Below are 12,559 nucleotides of genomic sequence, written 5' to 3'. Positions count from 1 at the left end.
CAAATATGACATCTAGAGCATATGAATAATTCCTCTGTATTTCATTTTGAATTGAATGATGGAAACGTATGTATCAATACTAACATAGTGTTACCTAGCGTTGTTGGGGCAAAGGAGGGACAGGAAATCCGCTTCGGTGCGGGCGAGCGTTAAGGGTATTCTTATAGGCATTATACTCCTAGAGGACAATATTATATGAAATAAATTGTTATGAATTGAAATAAAAAAATGGATTATAAACTTCAAAAAAGTTTGTGAGAATAATGTCGTCGAAAAAATAACCTTCTCTAACTAGTTCATTTCTCCAAATATTGTATAGATTATGGTATAAAATGTTCTGGAAAATGAAAATAGTATGCATTTTGTTAAAGTTAATAATTTTATTATCCAAAATGTATCTTTTTGTGGGACTTAATAATTGAAAATTTACATTTTATGAAAAAGAAATAATGAAAAAGTCAAACCGAAAATGAGTGATATTTCAGTTTAACATAAATTTTTTGTGCAAAATCTATATGCAAACGAATTTCAAGATTTTTTTTTTTTTTAATAAATTTAGAAAACGTCTTTATTTGTATAGTTACTTTTTGAAACGCCAGACAATTTTTGATTTATAACACAGCCCGCCCGTATTTAGTCTCTTTGAGCTAAAAAAACATTCATTTTTTTTTTTTTTTTTTGAATATAGAATGAACCTCCTTTTACGACCCTCCCCCACCCCTTAACCAAAAAAAAAAAAAAAAAACAGCATCCTGTCTTACCCTGATCAGGTTCAAAAGTGTCACCCATGCAAATTCTTAAGATTTATTAAAAAATGAGGAAATAAAGTTGAGCATCGTCATCAAGGACTGAACTTTATAACTTTTTAGAACTGATATGTAAGACTGACTGTAACAGACCAAGAGTAAAGTGGATGAGACTGCAGTTTCAGTCCTAAATATAATAACTGACACAACATTAGTTGTAGGTATATACAAGTAAGATGGTCATAAACTTCTAATAATATTAACACAAATTTCCATATTTCAGAAGTGTAATAAATTTCTCAAAGAACACCTGACTTCAAAATTAATTAGATGTCGCAAATGTATTGATTTTATGTATATGATATTGCTATTTAAAAAAATAAATATTAAAATTAAAGTAGCTATTATGTCTAAAATTATTTCATTTTTACCCTATAACAAAATAATTAGTAAACGATAAAGATAAATCAGTAAATTGACTCAAAAGTTAATTAATGAAAAAATACCTATTCATTGCATCGAATGATTTTTTGAAAATTTCAAAAAGGAAAGAGAAATGCATATATTATTATTTGAATTTTTCGAAGACATTATTGGTACAGTTAGGAGAACAATATCGATCAAAGATATACAATAGTCTCGTCTACCTTTTTTTGTATGATTACATATCATATCAGACATCATCTTCATCATCTTAAAAAATATTAGTTACTCATCTTATCTTAGAATCAAAAGGTTTCACTCTTCATTATAGAAAAACATCTAATTCATTAATAAAATACTTTTCATACTATTCTATATATTTTTTAAGCATCATATCAATCAAACAAAATATCTAGATATGAAATATAATTATAATTTGAAGAATAAGATAATTAACTTCAGGGCTCAATTATCATAATTTAACGCGGGTATCGAAAGGAAAATAACCTGGAATGAATAGCTCGTTGTTTAGCTTTTTATGATTATATGGCCCCTCTAAAAATATATAACTTTTTTACAATCATTAAAGACCTCTATTTTTTTTATTCGAATGCATAAAAGAAGAAGTATACAATGTTTTCCTTAATTGTATTAGTTAAATATTAAACTTTAAAAAATATATAAATGTTGCATCATACCATTTTATTAGAAGGTTCTACATTTTCATATTATTGTATCGATTCTTGAAAAACGTTCCAAATTTAAAAATACTCACTAGAAAACATTATTTTAGAAATATTTTGTTGTGATTATATCCGATATATTTATCAAAGCCGTAATATGACTTGTATCGATGATATTTTTCCTTAATATATAAATAAATAAAAATATTTTTGAATCAACAATATTGCTATCAAAATTTTTGCCTATGTGAAATGGACATTATCCCGCTATGTTTTTATACAAGAATACTTCATTGTATGCATTAATGATTGACTTTTTAATGTCAATCATTAAGGTAGTAGGATTTAATTATGGGTGAATGGAGATCAAAGTATTAAGAAAACTACTCTCTATTTTTTGCAATTTTTCATTATTTACCACAATTTTCCTTAGTATGGAAATATATTTCATTAGAATACAAACTTGTTAAAATATGTTTGTGTAATATTTGAAAGTTCCATCACAAGTTATCTTGGGATGCACATATAAGAATTCTCTCGGGGTAATCTAACTTACTCTTGTATAATATTACAAATTTCCCTTTTTTTCTTGGTATTTATATTAAGTATGTTAAGGAAATATATTCAAATTTTAAGGAATAATTCCATCAAAAAAATAAATCATTTTAGGGTTGTTACAGCATTTTACATTTTTAGCTGAAACTAGTAAAATGTAAATCACAGTAGTACAATTTATAAAAATAACTATTTTAGATTAATAAACAATCTTTTAAAGTTGTGAATATAGTGTTTTCCTAAATTGATTTTTTTTTCTATACGAAAATGACAAGTAATATACCGCTTATAGCGCGCACTTTTTTTATCCTTAATTTTTAACTTAAGATCTATCATTTTTTGTTGAAAAGCGTTTTTCAAGGTGAGAAAGTATATATTTTTGTTCCCTATATACCTTATGACATTTAATTAGCATAGTGCATAATAGTCTAAATGTTATTCTTCATGATGTAATATTGCTCAAGAAAATCAAAGGTAATACTTATAAACCCATAATCACTTCCCATCTTTGATGTCTTAATGTAATCTGCTACTTAACATGATATGACATGAAAAAGATCCACTACCTAATTACAACAAATATTTATTTTCGGAAATTAAGCACTTTTTTACATTGAAAACCACTTTGCGTAAAAATGCAAGGGTGACTTAAAAAACATTAACGTACAAGGGGTGCAATACCTCTGAGCATGGATCACTCGACTTTATATTTCTTCATTTTCACAAAAAAAAAACATTTTTGGACAATGTCTTCTACCTCTTTCCCCAAACACACAAGCATTTTGGAAAAAACCATATAAAAACAGTCTAAAATTTAAATTGTTTCCAAATTGGCAGTAAACATGTTCAATAGCTATATATTTTCATTTTTTTGATAGTTTATCGACTTGAGACGGACTTTATTAACTCGACTTTAGTCAACATAATATTATTACTAAATTGTTTAAAAAAACCTAATGCAATTGATTATCATGCTAGAAATATATGAGTGCATTTTAACCAATCAAAAAAGCTTTAATATTAGCATTACGTATCTAGTTTGTGTATCTAATTCAAAATATCATTTGGAATTTCCTAAAATATGTCTTGATTTGTAATTTTTGATGCTTTCAGAAATCAAACTTTAAATAAGTTTTTCCATCATATTCTACCAATATAAAATTTTGGTTTTTGCATTGATTAAAAATAAGCTACAATTGTTATGTTTATTTTTTATGAAAATATAAAGAAATTAATGCAAGTTTCAAAAATATCATTTACAGCTTTTTTTTGTATATAGTGTTGGATTGGTCTAAAAAACTAAAAAGACGACAATCCTATCAGTTTGGTCCAAATAAAATATGTCTGTAATACAACCATTTCTTATTGGTCTTTATTGGAAATTACAACAGCTAAAATAACATAGTTACTAACTACGTAATTTCAGCTCTTGAATTTTTATCATAATTTCTTTCAAATAACTGAGATATCTAAAGCTTAAAGTAGAAGGTATGTGGCTATAACGTATTATAATGAACAGATATACGCTATGGCTATCAAATATTATTTTCTTCCTTTTTACAATCTTCAATGTTTGCTAGGAGTGAAGAGAATAAAAGGCCAGCTTAACCGTATGCCAAAATAACATAAGACTGAAAGACCGATACGCCGGTCCTTTGAACCGTTGTATGTTAAAAAAGATTGGAGTGATAAAAAAAAAAGACTGAAAGAGGGGAGGGAGAGGCGGGAAGACTGATCTAAGGATTAGTTTGTAGAACCGATCCAACACTAATTGTATACCATGTTTAGAATAGATTAGGTTGAGCTTCGTTAAAAAAATATATTAATCTTTATTTGGATTATTTTTTTAAGTAAAATAACTTTTGAAATTATATCAAATATTTTAATGGTGTAATTAGTGTTGTTCTATTTTAGAAAATAACACCGGAACATTTACCCCAGCCCCTCATTTCATTATAAAAAATGTCATAAATATATTTTGTTTCCTTAAATGTATATAAAATGTCTTTTGAATGCATCAAAATACCTAGTCATTAAAACACATCAATCTAGTAAAATATTAATCAAATAAAAAAATAATAATAACATAAACGGCATCTTGACACAAAGTTATATATTTTTTTCTATCCAGACAAGAATTGGATATTATTTTCATAATTTTTTTTTTTTTTGAAAAATATTTCAAAATTAAATTCAAATTAAAAAAGAAAAATATGGGCCTGCACATTCATATTTTTTTAAGGCTCTACTCACGATACAACCAACTCAAAGTTATAGGGACAGGATTGATGTTATGTTTATGTGTATATTTCTGGAATAACCAGTCTCTGTTAGTATTAATAAAATTTTCAAAAATGTATTTATACATGTTTGATAATCAGACAGATATATAAATATATATAGTATATGCAACAACGCAAAGGCATAATCATGGAATAGTGACTCCAAAATATTATCCACCAACATCACTGCTTGAAGCGTTATGTTCAATAATTTTTCTTAATAGCGTATGGTTGGAATGAGAGGATTACTACTTTTATTGCAGTATGATGTTTTGTAACCTGTTTTAACCTAACACACACAAATATTTCTTCAGTCAGCGCTCGCGAGCCTTTTCGTATTTTTGTTATGAAATAATATTTTCGATATTATGTACTAACATAACATCATGTAAGTATTCTGTGTATATCTACAGAAATAGTAAATTATTTTTCACAGAATCTTTGGGCAAGCGAGATTTCAATGAAATTTTTACAATGTGTTTCAGTTCATGATCAATATCTGGCGAGAAAATAAGAGTCAGGAGTGTATTAATGTGAATTATTATTTGATTTATGTATAATAAATAGATATCTATTAAGAATGTGTTTTAAATAAAAATCATTGGATAGATAATAATTAAGGTAAATAAATAAAAATACTACATAATATTTAACAATATATCAAAATAATTATTCAATATTTAATGAAATTTGATTTATTATTTAACTTATTGAATGTCCATATTTAATGAATTTTTAAATTACATTTACCCATTTTCTATACAAATTTATTTCAGTCTACACGTATTAATAAATTCAATAAACCATTTTTTAATCCAATACTGCACTATATATGTATATATATAATTTTATTTTGTCGTATCGTGTTTTTGATGTTTCAATACTTGTGCAAGGAAAAATGATTTCTTCCCTCCAAAACTGAGTTTCAATTACATTTGTAATCTTCAACTCATTATCTTGAATTTTTGTCACTAAAATATCACCATTAATCCTTCGTTGACGTTACAAATATTTAATGTTATATAGTTTTTCTTCTTGGTTTTATTGAAGTGTTATATTGCTAAAGAGAGATTTGTTTGTTATGTGTTACAAGTATTCTATAATTATAATATATTTGACTTAATTAAAATTGCATTTATTTAAAAAAAAGTCTACAAGTATTATTTTTTTTCCAACTTTAATCAGTTGGTTCTATATTTTTTTACCTATTTTTCCACCTTATGACATAGTATTTGGTTTTGGCTTTAAATATGCTTGTATTTATATTCTTGTCTGGCACCTGACACGCATAAAAGAAATAGTAGCAGTTTTTTATTACTATTTTAATGTTTGTAAATCAAAATTTAATTCAGCAATAAAAAAGAATAAACTTGCTTAGAATAATTTAAGATATTATTTTGAATAGAACCATATCTTAACTCCTTTCAACTTGTTGTTATTATATGAAAATAAGTTAGAAAAGATTTAGTGTTTAATCATTTGATATATCTAATATAGGATTTAGGTATGTATCGATTAAGCGATAATTGGAAAATGCTGCTAACTAAGTTTTTAAGAAGATATTTGATATTTATTATGAAAATAAATCTTTTTGTTATTTTGTACAAGGTCCTATACTACTATTAGTATAGGACCTGGTACACAACGATATAAACATTACATTTCATTATAAATATCAAATCTTTTCTTAATTGAAAATTGTATTTTTTTCCACTTTAAAAGCGATGCCATTGAAGGTAATAAATATTGTCTTACTTCTTCATAAAAATAAGTTCATTTATTAAATTGTTGGAATTGTCATAGAAGTAGTGTGGCTTCCCTTTTCCCAGCTTCAAAAGTATTTTTTTTTTAAATATGAACAGTTTCGGTAGTTAGTCACCACTCATAAGCAATGCATTTGTTAATATTTGCATATATGGATTGTAGTTAGTTAAAATTTATTGCGATTTACCGTAGACATACATGTTAAAAGAATATAAAACATACTGAAGTAAAGAACACGACCATACATTAGGGTATTTATGCACCAGATCCTGATTACAAGTTTGGCATTGAAATTGTTATCAACAATTCTCTTTATTTTTGAACATTTCATAAATTTTGCAACACAAAGTTCTTGATTTTTTACTTGCATTATTTGATATCTGCCATGCTAGATTGCAAGACATCTGTTTACATATAAGATGGTCTGCATACAGACATTGCATGTTGCATATATATTTTTCCATTTACTCTGTTGGGCGAGAAATGGTCCAATTTATTTAGCTTATGCAACAAGCACTTTCCGTTGTTCAATAATTATTTGAAAGATATGTAATTATGGAGGTGAAAATCCCTAAGGGAGGGTTGTTAGTGGTATTTTACAATGTTTTAAGTAATTTTGTCGTTTAAAGGGTTTGTTTAGACTGTAAAATCAATAGAAAAAAAAAACAATTACTCTGTAATAGGCTAAATTTCTTATCCGTACATCCCTAGAAGGATTAAGTTTCAATCTATATAACTACATAAAAGTTGTTTATTAACTGATGTAAATTGGAGTGTCTGGTTCTTTCACTAACTATTTTGAGTACAGCAACATTATTTTCTGGTAATACTAATCCTAAAAATAATTTTGCTATGTTTCAGGCCCTTTAGTACCATTTTTTCTAAGGGTTGGGTTATTAAATCCCCTTTTGGGTTCTATATTAAAACGGTTGCTTTCGTTTCAAATGTAAAGCTACGGGTAAAATGTTATACATACCCCCTATGTTCGACGAATCCTAATTTACAAAGGGCAATCTTCTGTATATACATATATAAAAGGTAATGTATGTGTGCATGTCATTTATACATGTCCACACCGTTGGACCTAGGAGGCTGAAATTTGCTTCCTAGGTCCTTCTTTTAAACTTGGTTAGGCTAAGACGAACTTGTTGATTTTTTTAAGGGGGTCTTATAATATACACAAACCACAAAAACCGTTTTTGCAGCTTAAGGAGACTAAATAGGAGGTTGAATTATAATTCAAAAAGTGTTTGGCGTTTCAAAAACAACTATACGAATAACTACGTTTTCTAAATTTATTCAGAATCAAAAAAAGTATTCAACTGAAATATCATTTTCTAAATATTTTCCCACATTTTTTCATCAAACGTCAATTTTGAATTTTTTAAAAGAAATGCCACAAAACGACACACTTTGGACATTATTTTTACAAAATAGTGTTTCCCAAAACATTTTATTACACAATTTTTGCAATTTGTGCAAAATAGATCCAGTTAGCCAGTGTTCTTTTTTCAACAACATAATTCTTCTTAACTTTTTGATTATGCAAAATTTTTTTTTTGGTAGGTTATTGTTCCTCTTTAGAATTCCAATAAATGCTATCTACAAGTTTTTGTACAAAAAAGTTTTTTTTGCAATTTTCTTCAGTAATTTCGACTTGGGAATTTTTTGAAATAAAAAAAATGGACTTCTCATCGGGACTTTTTTTTTTTTTTTTTGGGGGGGGTGCATTGATGACTCTTAGTAGATTAACTATTAAATTACTTCACTGGATTGAGGTAACTGGAAGAATCCAAGATAATTACAATTTGTATGATCAGGATCTTTTTCGACAGCAAACCATTCATATTATAATTATTAGTATGTAGGAGTATTTTCTGAATAATTTTTTGTTATTTTCTCAATTATTTTGACCATTTTCAATGTGAATTCCCTCTCCCTCCTTAACCCAAGTAATGCTGGGTAAACCAAGTGAAAACTAAAAATAGATGAAGGCAACATAGATTTTAAAAGAAAGTGTAAACTAATGTGTTTTATTTGTATGTACATAAATTAGAGCATAATTGCATTTATGAACATTTCAAATAAAGGTTTCGATGCTCTTTTTTGTAAAAATTAATGTAAATTAGGTCAATGGTGAACCAAATTTACAGTAAAAACTTCACATTAAATAAACTGTAGCTTTTAATGGGCCCCATTAAAAAAACTGCGTTTTTTTAAAGGTATACAATTACGAATTTTTTAAAGTTGAAAAAATATATTTGATATAATATTATAATCCTAAATAGTATGTTATTCCAATCTGTATCATCATATTGCTTAGAAATATTTTATTAAAAGTGTGGCTATACATTGTTTTTGATAGCCAAAGTTTCTTTATAGAAATAATAGGATGGCCGATATATATATCTATATATATATATACAACAAGAAATTGTATTCCTCTCCTTTTGGAAGGGGAGCATTAGTACTATATAACTTATTACTTCGTAATTTATCCAAAATAATCAATTATGGACTGTACATAGGGTATTTTTGTTACGCCGTGTTCCCAAATCATCAACAGCTCGTATGTTTTTTTGTCCACTGTCAATTTTCTACTTTTTTACCCATTATTAGTGTTTGAATGTTAATTGATTGAACACAAATCAGTCGTTGCTAAGCTTCTGTAATTAATTCATTACTGTTAAATTAAGCATTGATGCACTGTTAATATGAATTGCCTGCCTATCAGTTATTTTCAGTTATTTTTTTCTGTTTGAATAATAAAAGTTTGAAAGATACAATGAATATTGTCATGTATTTTATTGATATTGATTTCATACAATTTAAATGCAGAGACTTAATTTGAACCACATTTATAACCCATAATACATGATTATAGGTAGCCCATAAAAAGTATACATAGTTTGTTTAGAATGTAAATCTTGATTTATATTTCACAAAGATAAGTAGTTCAAATACTTTTTAGCTATTTTTTTTAGGTTGGGGGCTATATATGAACCAGAGTAAATAATCGGGCATGTACATTGTTTACCTATATTAGTTTTTTAAGCAAACGATCCATAGTGGAGCCTGTCTTTCATTAAAATAATACAACTCCCTGAATGATAATAATATTTAATATATTCATTATTGTTACATTCAAAATTGTAGTTGGAGCGCAAGACAAGTAAGTTAAAAAGGAATACCCAAATTAATTTATTCATGTTGCACCCCCAAACTATGCAAGTTCACATCACCTTTCAAATAATATATTCGTTTTGAGTTTTCTATGTCCCATTACAATTATATAAATATATATAAAATCTATCTAATCTTTTGACAAATTTAATTAATTATAAGTAGTATTGATCAATTTATGAGACCTAAATATTTATTTACCTCTCTCCTTTTCAAGATACTAAATTACATAAATATCATTGTAATAACTTAAATGCTATACTTTACTGACAGTTCTTTATAATTTACATAATTTTTGTAAATATCATAAGAACCTTTCAAAATTTAACAGTTCTACAAAGCATTAGTTTATCGTTAGATAAAATTTATCTACAAAAAAATATATTTATTTTCAAATAGTACATATTTAATCTGTTGTTTTGCGTATAATTATGACTATGTGCAATCCCTCATTTTTTGGTCAGTAGTAATTTTACTTACAATAATTTATTGCTTCAAGAAAGTTTTTATCTTATATTTAACTTTTTTTATCTTAACTTCAAATCTATACCATTTTCATATTCTATGTATTATATATATGTGTTTAATTAAAATATAATGCATGCATAAAAACCATAAGTTTTTCTATATTTAAAATGCTTTGATCTTTTCACTCTAACTATCAATATATCATAGTCTTCATCCCTTTCCCCCTCTACCCAAAAAATGTAGATGAAAAGGTTATAAATGATTTAATTTACAAATGAGTATCATACGGTGTTATTGCATATGGTTAAATTCATTCACTGCGGCTTCAAAACTAACTACAAGATTACCATTTGATGCTATAAAAATGATTGATTGTTTATGTGCCATAAATAAGCCGTTAAATAAGGATATAAGAGTTCAAATTTAAACTGGAAATGTACCCTTACTTTGGAATTGGCAAGAATTGGCCTTTTCTGAAGTATTGGAATCGGCTCAATAATGCCGATTCTACCGATACTTGTGCTTATTTAATTTTATATTTGATGGAACAAAAAGAAAATCTTTTTGTATTAATTAAAATGGTCAAACTAAAAAAAGAAAAGAAAATGAACTTAAAACAAAAGTATATAATACTTAAGCATAAGACAAGGGGATCCTAACGGTAGGGCCCCGGATAAAATTATTATTTTATCAATTTTTAACATATAAGTACTATAGTAATAGATCTGAATAAAAGAATTCAGGTCCATTCATTGACAATGAAAGTCTATTAATTAGTGTATGCAATATATATAAACTAACCAGGAATAAATTGTCTCCGGAGTACGAAAACAAACTAATTTTTTAATTATTTTCAATTTAAAATTACTTACAACTAATTGTAATCATAATTATGAATAATATATTTATTTCTTTGGTCGTCAAGCCCATACTAAAAAAAGTTAAACATTAATAAAGTAAATCATTTTGTTATTTGTTTATGTACTTCCTTTATTCAGAATATTAATAAGGAATCGGTATAGGAATCTTTCATAAAAATGTTAACAAAATTGGCCGATATTTTGGTATCAATACGTTGCTAATTTTAATATATCTGTAGTTTTAAAATTTTAATTCATTTTAGTACCAGCTCTGCGTGAGAACGGCCTGTGACAAAGATAACTATGCAGGCTCAATTCCTTCTTTCACTTTTTAAAATAGACTTTTTTGAAAATATATTCATTTAAAAAAAAAACTAAATTATGCCTTTTCTTTTTTTTTTTTTTTTTTTTAATTAACCTAATTAAAAAAATGTCTATTCTTTTTTATTTTAAAAACCTTCTTAATTATTTGTATGCATATTTCAATGAATAAATTTTTTTGGCATAAAAATATTTATATACATAAAATGAACTTGATTTTATACAATTTATAGCCTATATGTGAATTTTATTTAAAATTCCAACTAAGAGCGGTGCAATTTTGAGCATTAAACCTGGTCAAATACTTATTTACATCATATTTCCTAAAAACTATATGCTTTTAAATTTGGTAATTTGAAGGGATGAAAAGTTTTTAGCTTTGAAATACTTTAAAATTACTATTCTGATCCCAGTTTGATTTCATAAATATTATTTCTTTAATTTATATACGTATCTACTATGATGAATATTTAATAAATCTATAGAAATATTTTAAGAACTACAACAAAATATTTAAATATTTTAGGATCGTGTTCATTCAATAGGATTGATATATATTTGTGTTAATGAAGATTTTTTTGCACAAAGTTAATGTGTCACTTTCACCTTATTGAGCTATTTATATAAAAGTATAAATAGAGAGATATTTAATAATACACACGTTTTATAAGTGTACTAGTAAAACTTTCTTTTTATCTTAACTTGGGTCATCAATAAATAAACCGTTATTCCAATGTTTTGAATGTTTTTTACGATCATCTTAAGGAAAATAATTTATATGTAATTATTTTGATAAAAAAATTATTTTGAAGAAAGAAACACCTCATCATTGATTCAACAAAAGCAAAGAGGCTCATGAAATCAAGACTACTCCTCAACAATCTCAATCCTGGATCGTGAGATGAAAAACTTTTTTGGATAGAACGGGTTTCAAACTTCCGTACGGATCGATACATCAGTGACAAAGAACATGCTGATATCTAATACCATATCAAGCTTTCATTTATGACTAAATATTCTTCTTTGTAATGGTCCAAGGTGTTGTAGCTTCCAACAGCAAAATGTACTCCGATTTTTAGCCGTTTCAATGAAAAAATCGATGCAGCCAATTACATCAACCTCTTAGAGTCACATGTGATGAGGTGTTTCGAGATGAGCCATGCATACAGCCTAAAAAAAATGCCGAAGGGAAGGAAAAAATATGACCTCCTTTTGGTCCATGGACATGTGGCTTCCCAGCTCCCCCCTACGTACCTGAACCCATGGGACTACAA

At 26.7% G+C, this 12,559-nt stretch overlaps 1 protein-coding gene across 3 annotated transcripts in view; it reads left to right on the top strand.

Moving 5' to 3' along the window:
- Positions 1 to 5,147: 5,147 nt before the first annotated feature.
- The window catches only part of LOC121115881 (uncharacterized), a 72,230-nt gene continuing 64,818 nt past the window's right edge, over positions 5,148 to 12,559 (top strand). For 2 of the 3 annotated variants that reach the window (XM_071887881.1, XM_071887880.1), the window contains exon 1: positions 5,148 to 5,310. The gene's annotated coding sequence lies outside the window, so the exon portion shown is untranslated. The remainder of the gene's footprint in view (positions 5,311 to 12,559) is intronic. The other variant, XM_040710051.2, reaches the window with a different exon arrangement.

Source organism: Lepeophtheirus salmonis, chromosome 4 (genome assembly GCF_016086655.4).
Source record: "Lepeophtheirus salmonis chromosome 4, UVic_Lsal_1.4, whole genome shotgun sequence".
Lineage (NCBI taxonomy): Eukaryota > Metazoa > Arthropoda > Copepoda > Siphonostomatoida > Caligidae > Lepeophtheirus > Lepeophtheirus salmonis.
This window is presented reverse-complemented; position numbering and strand designations above follow the sequence as displayed.